The sequence below is a fragment of the Canis lupus genome, chromosome 19 (assembly GCF_048164855.1).
Source record: "Canis lupus baileyi chromosome 19, mCanLup2.hap1, whole genome shotgun sequence".
NCBI lineage: Eukaryota > Metazoa > Chordata > Mammalia > Carnivora > Canidae > Canis > Canis lupus.
The window spans coordinates 32,269,620-32,283,343 of record NC_132856.1 but is presented as its reverse complement, the minus strand read 5'-3'; the positions used below and the strand labels follow the sequence as shown (position 1 = coordinate 32,283,343).

General features: G+C 36.5%; 1 protein-coding gene across 20 annotated transcripts in view; it reads right to left on the bottom strand.

Moving 5' to 3' along the window:
* FHIT (fragile histidine triad diadenosine triphosphatase) overlaps window positions 1–13,724 on the bottom strand; it is a 1,386,045-nt gene that overhangs the window by 425,728 nt on the left and 946,593 nt on the right. The gene's annotated exons all lie outside the window — the stretch shown is intronic.

Genomic DNA, 13,724 nt, shown 5'->3' with positions numbered 1-13,724 from the left:
ATAGGAATTCTAATGAAACAATCTGAGTATTTGAAGAATCCCAATAAAAGCTTTATGGGGTAGTGAAATGCCTTAAAAGCTATGGAACACAAATGAGCACAAATAAGGTGGACATAAATATGCATCACTTACAGGGCAGAAGAATAGGTAGCAGCTGCAAAAATGTTTGCAGTTTTGTGAGTTTCATATACAGTGTGCTTTGTTTCAGTGGGTGGGGAAACAAAGTATAACAAAAGCCTTAAAAATTCTTTTCTTGTGTGTGGTAACCACTGTTTTAAATTAACAAATTATAAGTCAAAGTGAGATCATCTTTGCAACTCCCCAGAGAACAGCAAAATATTAAAGTCCCTTAAAAATGTCATTGTCCATGTTTTTACAACAAAGGTTAGGATGCTCTTCAGTACAGTCTAGGAAAGTGAGGTCGCAAGTGCACAAAGGGTCAATGACTGTGGGAGTCCTCACACATCTTCAGGAGATGAAAGTCTCTGGAAGAGAAGCCAACCAGGCTGCCTGGTGACATTCAGCAGAAATCTCTAGGCAGTGAGAAGAATGTGGATCCACACGGCCACAAAAATTTCCACTGAAGAATTCAACAAAGGGAAAAAACAATCCCCAGGAGGGTTGATAGAGAATAAAAATGTGAACAGAGAAAACCTACAGTGCTAATCTGTAATTCACTCTAACTGGCCAAAAGAAAAAAAAAAGTGTAGTAGTATGTATGCCAGAAATTATAATGCTGCATAGAATGGACATCTGCTGTTTCTGATTACCCAACATTCATTACTCCTATCTAATTTTCCTTTGGAAGAATCATTTTTACCTACTTTTGGTCCATGTATTTTGATAGAGTTCCTTTCAGGCACAAGCATGTGACCAACTCTGACTTCATCCGGCCTATGAGAGTTGGCCTAAGGATTTTGCTGAAAGTACTGGGAGACATTTTCTTGACAGTGGCTTAATAAAATAGTTGGAGGCAGGTGGGGTGACACATAGGCAGGTAGGCAAGTGACCATCTTTGTCCTTACATTAGAAAACCTTCCAGAGAATAAAGGTATCATAAAAGAAAGCAGTGTTAAGAGAGATGGACAGAGACTCCTAACAATATAGGACTCTCTACATGCAAACATGAATGAAGCGAGGTATCGTCATTATTTGAACTGATAACTTCTCTTATTTGCTTAAATTACTCTGATATGTTTCCATCACTTGTGATGGATAATCCTTTCCACGTGCAATATAAACGTGGCACAATCTTTATAAGTACAAACTGCCTTAGCAAAAGGACCAGGTCTTGCTCATCAGTGTAACATTGGCACTTAGGACAACAACTGATGTGAGAACACTGGATCATTGTTCAATGAACAGATAAAATTTTTTTAAATGAATCTTTGTTGACTCAAGACTTATCTCTAAAATTCACAGCTTTTAAAAATGAAAGATAATTAAAATGGGTTTGTCCTTTTGGTTAAAATCCCAGCAAGATCAAACTAGGGAAAATTCATGTTCTCCTATAATCTACCTGACCCCAGATGATTACTTCCACACGGTATTCAGTTTTTGGCAGATGTTTATGGAGAGATAACCTACATACTGTATTTTTAATGAATAAGCCTATTTTCTCCCAGGAAGAGTAACAACAGTGCCAAAATATTACGCTATTCTCCCAAGAAGGTGGCATGTGATCCCAAATCCCTGGTTTTAAGAGGTGGTTAGATTAGCAAACCCAAGGATCCAACTTCGTGGGGAGAACTAAAAACCTCCTTAGAAGGAAGACATCCAACTTCCTACTTCTATCTGATACCAAGGTCCAGGTAAAATTAAACACTTTTCATGGACCCTGCTTTTCTTATTTCCATTAGAAAATTAAAGCATTTGTATTTTTTAAAGTAATTTCACTACCACACTTTTCTTTCCTAATTTTTAACATGGTATTTTTAAGGGATGCAATTTTTAAATTTATTTATTAATTTAAATTCAATTAATTAACATCTAGTGTATTATTGGTTTCAGAGGAAGAGTTCAGTGAGTCATCAGTGTCATATAACACCGAGTTCTCATTATATCACAGGCCTTCCTCAATGTCCATCACCCAGTTATGCCTCCCCAATGCCCCCCCTTCCCTCTAAGAACCTTCAGTTTGTTTCCTATGATTAAGGGTCTCTAAGGGTTTGTCTCCCTCTCTGATGCAATTTTTTAAAATACCTGCTTTCTTTCAGCTAATGCAAAACATGTTTTCTTTTCCTGGAAATAACTTTACACTGTTGATTCCCATGCTACGTTTTGCAGCAAATAAAACGTCTCTTTCTCTTCTCCAAAACTTCAGATAACTACAAATAAGAGAAAAGTTTTGAGCACTGGAACTCTCTGGGTTATGTCTTATTTGGCCGTGTGATATGGTACTCCAATCACACCCTGCCATCCAATGCCAGTTTCTGGTCACAAAGTAAATCTCTCACAGCAGAGAGAGACTCCAAAGAAGACAACCAATTGTAGATGTCAACTGGATGTTGAATAGCTGAATGGGTCCCACTTGTTTTCCAAACCAAATGTAAAATTCCAGAGTAAAACTGTCACTTTCACCTTTTGTGGGAATCTACTGTTTGTTGACTTTTGGAGCTACAACCTCTTGTTTTGGGGGTCTTATATTCATTCCAAATTGACCCTTCCTTCTTTTCTTCATACAATATTTTTCAAATGCTTTTGATTTGCTAGGTAGTGAGCCAGTGCTGGGAACATAATGATGTATAAAACGTCCACACAGCCCTAGCTTTTCTGGAAAGTCCAGCCTAGTAGGAGAGATAGGTATGATTTAAATAATCATATAAGTAAACATGTAGCAGGAGAATCAAGTTGAGTTGAGGGGGGGTCCATTGAGGCCTCTTGAAGGAATGAGATGTGAACTGAGAGGTTGGTATTCAATAGACCTAGAAGGTGTACATGTTGTACAGGATGAAGGAAGACAAATAGGGCATAAATATATGGAATATATATTTAAATGTATAGTAAAACATCAAACAGCAGGAACAGAGACTCTGTGATAGGAAAAAGTGGCCAGCAGCTGGACACTGAGACAAAGCTGGTGTATATGGGAGAGGAAGGCTGGGGGGAGGCCATACCAACAAGGACCTTCCAGGATGCTTCAGGAAGGGAGGTGGGGGGGCACCTGGATGGCTCAGTGGTTAAGCATCTGCCTTTGGCTCAGGTCATGATCCCGGGGTCTTGGGATCAAGTTCCTGCATCAGCCTCCCCACAGGGAGTCTGCTTCTTCCTCTGCCTGTGTCTCTGCCTCTCTCTGTGTGTCTCTCATGAATAAATAAATAAAATCTGTAAAAAAAGGAATGAAGGTTGGGATTCTGTAATAGGAATGATCTAACTTACTTCATTAATACAACAAAACTGGTTAAATTCAACACATTTTCTGTATACCCAACTCACATCTCAATAGACCTGATAGAGAAAATCCTACTGTACATTCTGCTTGCTTCATTTAAATATTAATGTATCACACTGGTATCAAATGAAATGTAATTCCCTACCTCCATTTTTCCTGTGTATACCATGTCTAAGGTTCCTTCAACAGTGTTTTCTTTGCTCTTCTGATGATCACAATAGCAATAACTTAAGATAGCAATTATTATCAATCATAATGATAGCAGTCAAAATTTGCTGAAGACTCATTAAGGGCAAGACATTCAACTCACCATTTTCTGTGCAAGTCCACGATGACATCAGCTTTAACCTTAAAAATTCTTTATTATTTTCACATTCCAAATGGATACTCAGAGAGCAGAGAGTATTTGACCAGAATTGCACAGCTAATGAGAAGCCAAGTTGGTACATCATTACAACTCTGATTTCAAAGTCTACACTTATTTTTTAATCAAGGCAAAATTCAGGTAACATAGAATTAACTATTTTAAAAGGAAAAATGCAGTATCATTTAGGAATTTGTAATGTTGTGGAAGCACTACCTCCACTTAGTCCCATAGCATTTCACCATCCTAAAATAAAACCCATATCCATTAAGTAATTATTCCCCCTTTTCTGTTTCCCCTAGCTCCTAGCAACCATCACTATTTTCTGTCTCTATGGATTCACCTATTTTAGATGTCTCATATAAATGGAATCATGAAATATGTGACGTTTTGTGTCTACCTTCTTTCACCTACTGTAATGTAGGTTAGAGGTTCATCCATCCACAAAGTAGCATGTATGAGCACTTCATTGCTTCTTTATGGTTGAATAGTATTCCATCAATATATTTCACAAGTTACTCATCTGTTTATAAATATGTGGGTTATTTTCATATTTTCATTCATTATTATAAATAAAATTTTGGGGGGATATAAATAAATTTTTACAAGTATTTCTTTAATTATCTCTCTTTGGTTCTTTTGGGTATACCTGTGGGTAGACTTTCTAATTAGGCAACTCTAATTTCTGAGGAACTACCAAACTGCTTTTCCACAGTGGCTATGCCATCTCCCCCAGACATGTAGCAAGGGTTCCAATTTCTCTATATTCTCACCACCATGTGTTTTTATATGGTGCTTTGATTATAATCATTCAAGTGAGTATAAAGTGGTATCTCATTGAGGTTTTGATTTGCATTTCTCTAACAACTAATGATATTGAGCATCTTTTCATACATTTGTTGGTCATTTGTATATCTTCTTTGAAGAAATTTCTCCAAGTCCTTCACCCATTTGCATTGTTTGTCTTCTTATTTTTGGGTTGAATATATCATGGATGCATAGAGATTTTCCTCTGTTTTCCTTTAAGAGTTTTATGGCTTTAGCCATTATAGTTCATTATAGTTCATTGACCCATTTTGAGTTAATTTTTTGTATGTGGTATAAGGTATCAAGGTCCATGCTTTTAAACTATGTAAGAGGCTTCTCCCAAATCTGAAGTAAATGAAAATGGGAAAAATGAAATCAGCCCTATAAAGAAGAAATCTACATTTAGCAGATTTCTAGCCCCTCTTGAAAATAAGAAGCTAAGGATTTATATACTAGCAGTGAGGGCTCTATGTAGTGAAAAGATCTGTTTTGTTTGGCCAATCATATGTGTAAATGTCTTATATCATTTGCTAATATAAAATGAATAATTTTTACATAAAGATCCAGACTTCCCACTCTCTTTGGAAGTACTGAATATTTCAGTCACAGTTTGCTAAAGCAACAAGGGTGCGGTGGTCTGAACCTTTGAAGAAAGAAAAATCGCTCCCGTTTGTCCCAAACCTCAGCAGGCTCATCTAATTAATTTCCATTATCCAACAAGTTGTTGTCAACATCTGGCTCGTTGCCTAAGAAGCAACCTCGGCCTCTGAAAAAAATCAGGTGTTAGAGTCTGATGAATCTTACAAACCCCTGTCTGGACAAAGAAAATCATATTGAGACATCAAAGGGCAGAAACTAACTGTCTCTCAAGGTAGGCTTATGAAACAGGAAAATTTTAAAGGTGAACGTGGAGGTATGATGGTTTGGGGACACTCACCACTGGGATTATTGCTCTGTCTTGCCCACCTATAGTTTATAATGAGGTTTTTTCTCTGCCACTCTCTTTTCTCTGACCCATTTCTCCTCTTTCAAATCTCAATGTAGATTTCAAGTTTTCCAAATGCCTTCCCAAATCCTCTGCATCTAGATTAAGTAACCCTCCCATACCTCCCTACAACATTGTTCCAGAACCAGCTACATAATTTGCAGGGCCCAATACAAAGTGACAATGGGAGCCATCTTACTCAAAATTAGTAAGAATCTCAACACAGTGACAATAGGGCATTTAGCCAAGTTGGAGGGGTGGGCGGCCTTCTGAGCCTAGAGTGCTGAGCAGCCACACAGGCCATAGGCCCTGGAGTTGATCCTTTTCTCCTCCATTTTACTCAGTTCCCTCCACTGCTATTGCTTCTTTTTGCCTTTGAATCACCCCAGCTGAAAACACAGTGCCTGGCATGTAGTAAACTTTAAGAAATATGAGTTGACTTGACTGAATGAAAGGCTGGGGGTGGATAATGATTAAACTACCATAAAATCCTGAGCTATTGTTCTAATATCCATTGTTAGCTGCTCCACAAATGCTCCTTCAAATTTTATCTTCTGTAACAATGACACTATGTCAACCTATCCACAGAGCCCAGCAATGTTAATGCTGCATGTTAATAAAACCCCTGTCTTTCTCCACAGAGCTAGATATTTATTAACATAAAGCTTTAGAATCTAGATAATCAGGGCACAGTACACTGAATGTCTACATACCAAAAACGTGCAAAGCTTAAGTGAGACACATTGTTACATAAACATAAAACTAACGCTACCTGAGTGCCTAAAGAGGGGAATGTGGAATGTGAGTAGGGGGAGGCCCCCTGGCTAATGCCTGGAAATGATCACCTGCTTGTGAGTCTGTGCTATGGGGCATCTCAGGGTCTGAAATAATGGCATAATTACACGTTAGCTGTTTCTAGTCATAATACCTTAGAAGCAGTAAGATGAGGGGTAGAGAGGAGACAAGGCAAAAATCAAACAAAAAAAAAACTAAACTATTTTTACTCAATATAATGGCTCTTTGGAAGGTCTAAATGGCAACATTAGCAAAATTATAAAGTATGCATCAGAAGATAGAGGCCAGAGAGTATACAAAAACTTTGTAGTTTGTTTTATATATTCCACAAAGGACAATAAAGACAATAAAGATGAGAAATGCAGAGTTTTTCAGAGCAGTGAAAAAACCTCTACCTCCTTTAAAAATTAGGGCATTGTTAAATGCTGAAAGGAGTTCTTCAAGCTGGAATAAAGGACATTAATTAATAGCATTAAAAAATATTGCATACTGATAAAGGTAAGTATACAGTAAAAATCAGAACACTCTAATACTATCATATGGTGATGTGTTAACCACTTTAATGAGAAGGATAGATTAGAATAAGATTAATAGTAACTACAGCTACATTAATGTGTTAATGAATATACAACATAAAAAGAAGTAAATGGTGGCTTCAAACCACAAAAAGGACAGAGTAAAAGAATAGAGTTTTTGTACACAATCAAAATTAAGCTGTTATCAGCATGAAATAGACAGTTAGATCTATAAGATGTTTTATATAAGCCTCATGGTAACCAAAAGCAGAAACCTACAGTAGATACACAAAAGACAAAGAGAAGAAAATCAAGATACAGTACCACAGAAAATCATCAACTCACAAAGGAACAAAGAGGAAAAAAGGAATATAAAAATTAAAAAATAGCCAGAAAATGATAAGATGGTCTTAGTACACGACAATTTTTAGAAAATTTAAGAACACTGAAATCATACTAAGTACTTTTTTCCCCACTACAATGGAATGAAATCAGAAATTGAGTAAAGCTGGAAAGTCTACAAGCTTACAGAAACTAAACACCACCATCCTGGACAAAAAAAAATGGGTCAAAGAAGAAGTTGAAAAAAAATTGAAAACAAATGAAAATGGAAAAACACAACCACGCATATGGGATGGTGTAAAAACAATTCTTAGAAAGAAGTTTATAGTGATAAACACATATATTAAACAAATAGATCACAAATAAACAACCTAACTTTATGCATGAAGGAACTAGCAAAGGAAAAACAGAAGCCCAAAGTTAGTAGGAGGAAGGAAATAACAAAGATGAGAGCCAAAATAAATGAAAGAGAGATCATAAACACAATAGAAAAGATCAATTAAGAGCTAATTTTTTGAAAAAACTGACAAACCTTTAGTTAAACTTACAAAAAGTAGAAAAGACACAAAATCATAAAAGGAAGAAAAGACATTACAACTGATACTACAGAAATACATAGGATCATAACAGACTACTTTAAAAAATTATATGCCAACAAAGTAAATAACCTAAATAAATGAATAAACATTTCTGGAAAAATGTACAATCTACCAAGATTGAATCACAATGAAGTAGAAAATCTGAACACACTACAATAAGTAAGGAGAGATTTTATCAGATTTTTTTATTAAAAACCTCCCAACACAGAAAAGCCCAGGACCAGATGGTTTCACTGGTGAATTCTATAAAAAATTTAAAGAAGAATTAACACCAATCCTTCTCAAAGTCTTCCAAAATATTGAAGAACTGGGAACATCTCCAAAGCCATTTTACAAAGCCAGCATAACCCTTACCAAAACCAGATGAGGATACCACAAGAAAACTCCATCTAGTATCTCTAATGAATACTGATTGAAAAATTCTTGACAGAGTAATAGTAAATCAAATGCAGCAACACATTAAAAGAATCATATACCATAACTGTGTGGGATTTATTGCTGGGATTCAAGGATGTTTCAGCACAGGCAAATCAATAAATGTGATACATCAAATTAAATAGAAGACAAAAATCATATGATCATTTCAACAGATGCATTAAAAGTATTTGACAAAATACAACATCATTTCATGTCAAAAATCATCAACAAATTGGGTACAGAAGGAACAGACCCCCAACATAATAAAGGCCATATACAGTAAACCCACAGCTAACATGATACTCAATAGTGAAAGACTAAATGCTTTTGCCCAAGATCAGGAACAAGACAATGGTGCCCACTCTTACCACTCTTAGTCAACATAATACTAGAAGTCCCAATAGAACAAGTAGGCAGGACAAAGAAATAAAAAGCATCCAAATTGGAAAGGAAGAAATACAACTGTTGCTAATTACAAGTGATATGCTTTTATACATAAAAATTCCAAAAGACTCAACCAAAATACTATCCAAACTAGGGATCCCTGGGTGGCGCAGCGGTTTAGCGCCTGCCTCTGGCCCAGGGTGCAATCCTGGAGACCCGGGATCGAATCCCACATCGGGCTTCCGGTGCATGGAGCCTGCTTCTCCCTCTGCCTGTGTCTCTGCCTCTCTCTCTCTCTCTGTGTGACTATCATAAATAAATAAAAATTAAAAAAAATACTATCCAAACTAATCAACAAATTCAGTAAAGTTACGTAAATTCAGGACATAAAATCAACATGAAAACAACATGCAAACATCATGCAAACACTATTACACAGTGTTTCTATAAGCTAAAAAAATACCTGAAAGTGAAAATTAAAAAAAAAAAACTATCCCATTTTCAATAGTATCAAAACCAATAAAATGCTTAGGGATAAATTGAATTGAGAAGATGAAAAGTCTTTACAAAACTATAAGACTTTTATGAAAGAAACTGAAGAGGACATTAACAAATTAAGAGATATTCCATGTCAGTGGATCAGAAAAATATTGTTAAAATGTCCATACTACCCAAAACCATCTACAGTTTCAAGGCAATCCTTATCAGAATTCCAATGACATTTTTTGCTGAAATAGAAAAAAACAATCTTAATATTTGTATGGAACAAAAAGAGACTGCAGATAGCCAAAGCAGTCTTAAGAAAGAAGAATAAAGCTGGAGGCATCACATGTCTCGATTTCAAAATATACTACAAAGCTATTGTAATTAAAGCAGAATAACAATGGCATAAAAATAGACACATAGATTAGTAGAACAGAATATAAAGCCCATAAATAAACTTTCATAAATATGGTCAACTAATACTTGATAAGGGGGCCAAGAATATTCAATGGGGAAAGAATAATCTTCAACATATTGTGTAGGGATACTGGATAATCACATACAGAAAAATGAAATTGGATGCCTATCTTACACCAACAAGAATTAACTCAAAATAGATTAAAGACTTAAATCGAAGACCTGATACCGTAAAAGTTTTAGAAGAAAACATAGGGAAGAATACCCTTGACATTGGTCTTGGCAGTAATATTTTGGATAGGACACTAAACACACAAGCAATAAAAGAAAAAATCAACAAGTGAAAATGGATCAAACTGAAAAACTCTGAATAGCAAAGAAATAATCAAAATGAAAAGGCATCCCACGAAATGTGAGAAAATATTTGCAAATCATATATTGGATTAAGCACTAATAACTGAACTATAAAATGCCTTTGAAACCAATCGATAGCAAAAAAAAAATGACTAGAATAGATATTTTCCCAAAAAATATATACAGGTGGCCAAAAGGTACATTAAAAGATGTTCAACATCACTAATCATCAGGCAAATACAAATCAAAACCACATTGAGATATCACCTCATAGCTGTTAGAATGACTACAATCAAAAATATAAGAGATGTTGGGGCATCTGGGTGGGTCGGTCAGTTAAGCCCCTACTCTTGATTTCAGCTGAGGTCATGATCTCAGGGTTATGGGATTTAGCCCCATATCAGGCTCCATGCTAGGCATGGAGCTTGCTTAGGATTCTTGATCTCCCTCTCCCTCTGCCCCTTCCTCCATGCTCCCTCTCTCTTTCTCTCAAAACAAAAATGGTAAGAGATGGTAAGTATTAGCAAGGATGTGAAGAAAAGGCAACCATGGTATACTGCTGGTAGGAATGTAAACTGGTATAGCCACCATAGAAAACAGTATGGAGGTTCACCAAAAAAATTAAAAACAGAACCACCATGCAATCCACCAATTGCATTTCTGGGTATATGTCCAAAGAAAATGAAATGTGCATCTCAGGGAGATATCTATACTTTCATATTCAATGCAGCATTATTCACAATAACCAAGATATGTAAACTACCTAAGTGTCTATCTTTGGACGAATGGATAAGGAAGATATGGGGTGTGTATGTGTGTGTGTGTGTGTGTGTGTGTGTGTGTGTATTACTCATCTGTGAGGCAAAAGAAAATCCTGCCATTTGTGACAACATAGATGGACCCTGAGGACACTAAGCTAGATGAAGAAAGTCAGACAAAGAAAGACAAGTACAATAAGATTTCATTTATATGTAGAACCTAAAGCAGCTGACCTCATAGAAGCAAAAATTAGAATGGTGGTAACCAAGAGCTTGGGGGTGGGGGACCTAGGGGGGTGATGAACAAAGGGAACAAACTTTCCTTACAGTTAACAATACCATATTGTATACATGAAAACTGCTGAGAGAAAATCTTAAGTGTTCTCACCACACAAATACACACACATGTGGTAATTACTTTACAATATATACATGTATCAAATCATCACACTGTATACCTTAAGCTCATGCAATGTTACATGTCAATTATATATTGCTAAAACTGGAAAAACACAATTAAGGTAATACTAACAAATCTTTCACCAATTTAGAAGTCCAAGTATTGCAAGACTCAAAGCTACTAACAATGGTACACTTAAAACTAGCAGAAGCCAGTGGATTTAATAAATGTTAACTATTTGGTTCAACCCAGATAAATCAGGACTCAGTTTTTAGCAGAACATTCCAACAGAACTTTCTGTGATAATAGATACATTCTCTACTTGTTCTGTCCAAAATGGTAGCCACTAGCCATATATATCTCTTGAACATATTAAATGGGGCTAGTATGACTGAAAAATGAATTTTAAACATTAATAGCAATTAATTTAGGTTTATGTTTAAAGAGCCATAGAGTCTAGTAGTGACTATATTGGACAGAGAAGCTCTAGAGCAAGAGTGACACAGAGAAAACCCAAGAGAAGATATTTGCAGACTGGTCAGAAAGTAATAAAAATATGGAAATACCCTTAAGTAAAATTTACCTGCATTCCATAAAAGCCATCAAAATGGCCTTGTCCAAGGTGCTGAAATTAAAATTCCTCAAATTTTGAGGTTATATGATGTAGAAACAAGCATCTGGCAACTGTCCTATGGAAAGGAACAATCCTCTGGCTAGTCAACGTAGAGAAGGAGTAGGGGGTAAGCAAGTTGTATAAACCAGAGCTCATAATGAGGCTGGAGTGTCCCAAGGACTTGCAAAGCCTGAGAGAGTCAGACTCCCCCACAAGGTTGTCATCTTACAAAGATGAGTTCCAGCAAATGCTAACAGGAAAGAGGAGAGACTTCACTTGCACAGGAAACTTGTTTACACAAAAGTGCTATATCAGTCATGCATCCCTTAAGTCCTGCTGTGGCTTTCAACGTCAAGCCATAAAATCTGTTCCCCGGAAATGGGAACCCTTCTTGGCTACCAAGTGCTTTCTCTTCTTTAACTGGGAGAAAGAAGTCATGGAAAGAAACCCAGGAGAGTAAATCAAGGAAGAAAGCAGGGAATCGAAGCAAGACCAGAATGAGGAAAGGAAAGGAAGAGGTAGAATAGGAGGAGGAAATGAAATGCTCATAAGGAGATGCAATGCTCCCAGGGAGAAAATAATGAAAAATCAGAGGGGGAAGAACATGCCCAGGCAGCTAGCAAGGGCCTTTGGAAACTTATGTATAAAATCATAAATCACACACATGTTCCCTAGGAATGAGAAACGCTACACATAAAACTAAATACTTGTTATTAAAATAGGAGGGGAGGATAAAAAAGAGTCAGGAAAATGATACACTAAGCCAAGGCCAAAATAAAACAAAGCCAGGGAAACTTGACCCAGAATTTTACAGAGTGACTAAATTCATAAAAAATGAAAATGCCAGACAAACGTACTAGCACAATCAGCTGAGGCAAAACTGAATGCATTAATGCAGATATTGGTAACTCTGGGGGATTTCTTACAATCAGTTTGTTTCTAATGCTGTAATTTCAAATTAAAAAACAAGGCAAAACAAAACAAGACCTGAAGTACAAGCTACATTTCTAACTGCATTCCCCTGACATAGCAGTAGGTCAAAACAGAACAGGCTTACCAGGGCTACAAAACAGACAAATTCCATCTTGGAACACCCCATGGAGTAAGGTGTTGATTGAGAGTACCAGCCTGAGCACCACTGTGTTTTGCACTTTGAGGTTAGGGATTTTTTAATCACTTTCTAAGGTTTTGATATTCCTGGGCACTCAACAACGTCAGCTGAGATAGAACTATGCCAAACCAACTGACATATGCACCGCATCTCTCTCTCAGGTTCTGATAAACAGTTCTCTCCCTGTTAAGATCTTCCTCCACCCTCCACCACCTAAAAAGGATTCCCATGAAAAAATCAGTCATCTCCTTTACTTGATCACAATCACATTTTGGCATCAGACTAGGTCAGAGCAGTGAATCTGAGAGAACACATGAAATTTCAAACCCCAAGCATTTTTAGTGTCTGGTGCACTACACAAGATTATCACAACAAAGGCAAGTTCATGTGTGATTCAATCAGTTCTCTCCATGGATAGGGATGCTTTCATTCCCACTTATAGCCTTGTGGCACCAGACTTATATTTAACATGAAGTGTCCTCAATTACCTATTTTATGGATCAACGTAAGATGATACTTCCATTCAGGAAGCATGGAAGAGAACTGAGGAAGGACACACGGCTAATTAGTATCTGAGACATACATGGGATTCCTCATTCCCACTTGATTCTTCAGTGTATACCACCTGCAATGAAGCCCATCTTTTTTTCATTTAAGAACTCTTAACTTCCCAAATGAGTTATCAAGAGAGAACCATCACTAGTAAAAGGAAGTACAGATAGATCAAATCAGATTTACTTCATCAACTCTAAGTTTTAAATTTCACTTTATCTGCTCTTTAAGCCTTCCCACCCACCTCACTTCTCAAAACAACAAAAAAAAATCTATTCCTCAGAAATCAGGTCCCACAAGGTGTACCTTGAAGGAAGCTTTTCGTAGATCAAACAAAGCAGGAACACTTCAAATACTGAATTTTCTTCCTGAATATTTACCATGGCAGAAACATAATAAAGGTTCTGAGAAGTTCTGCTGTAAAGAAATATGATTTT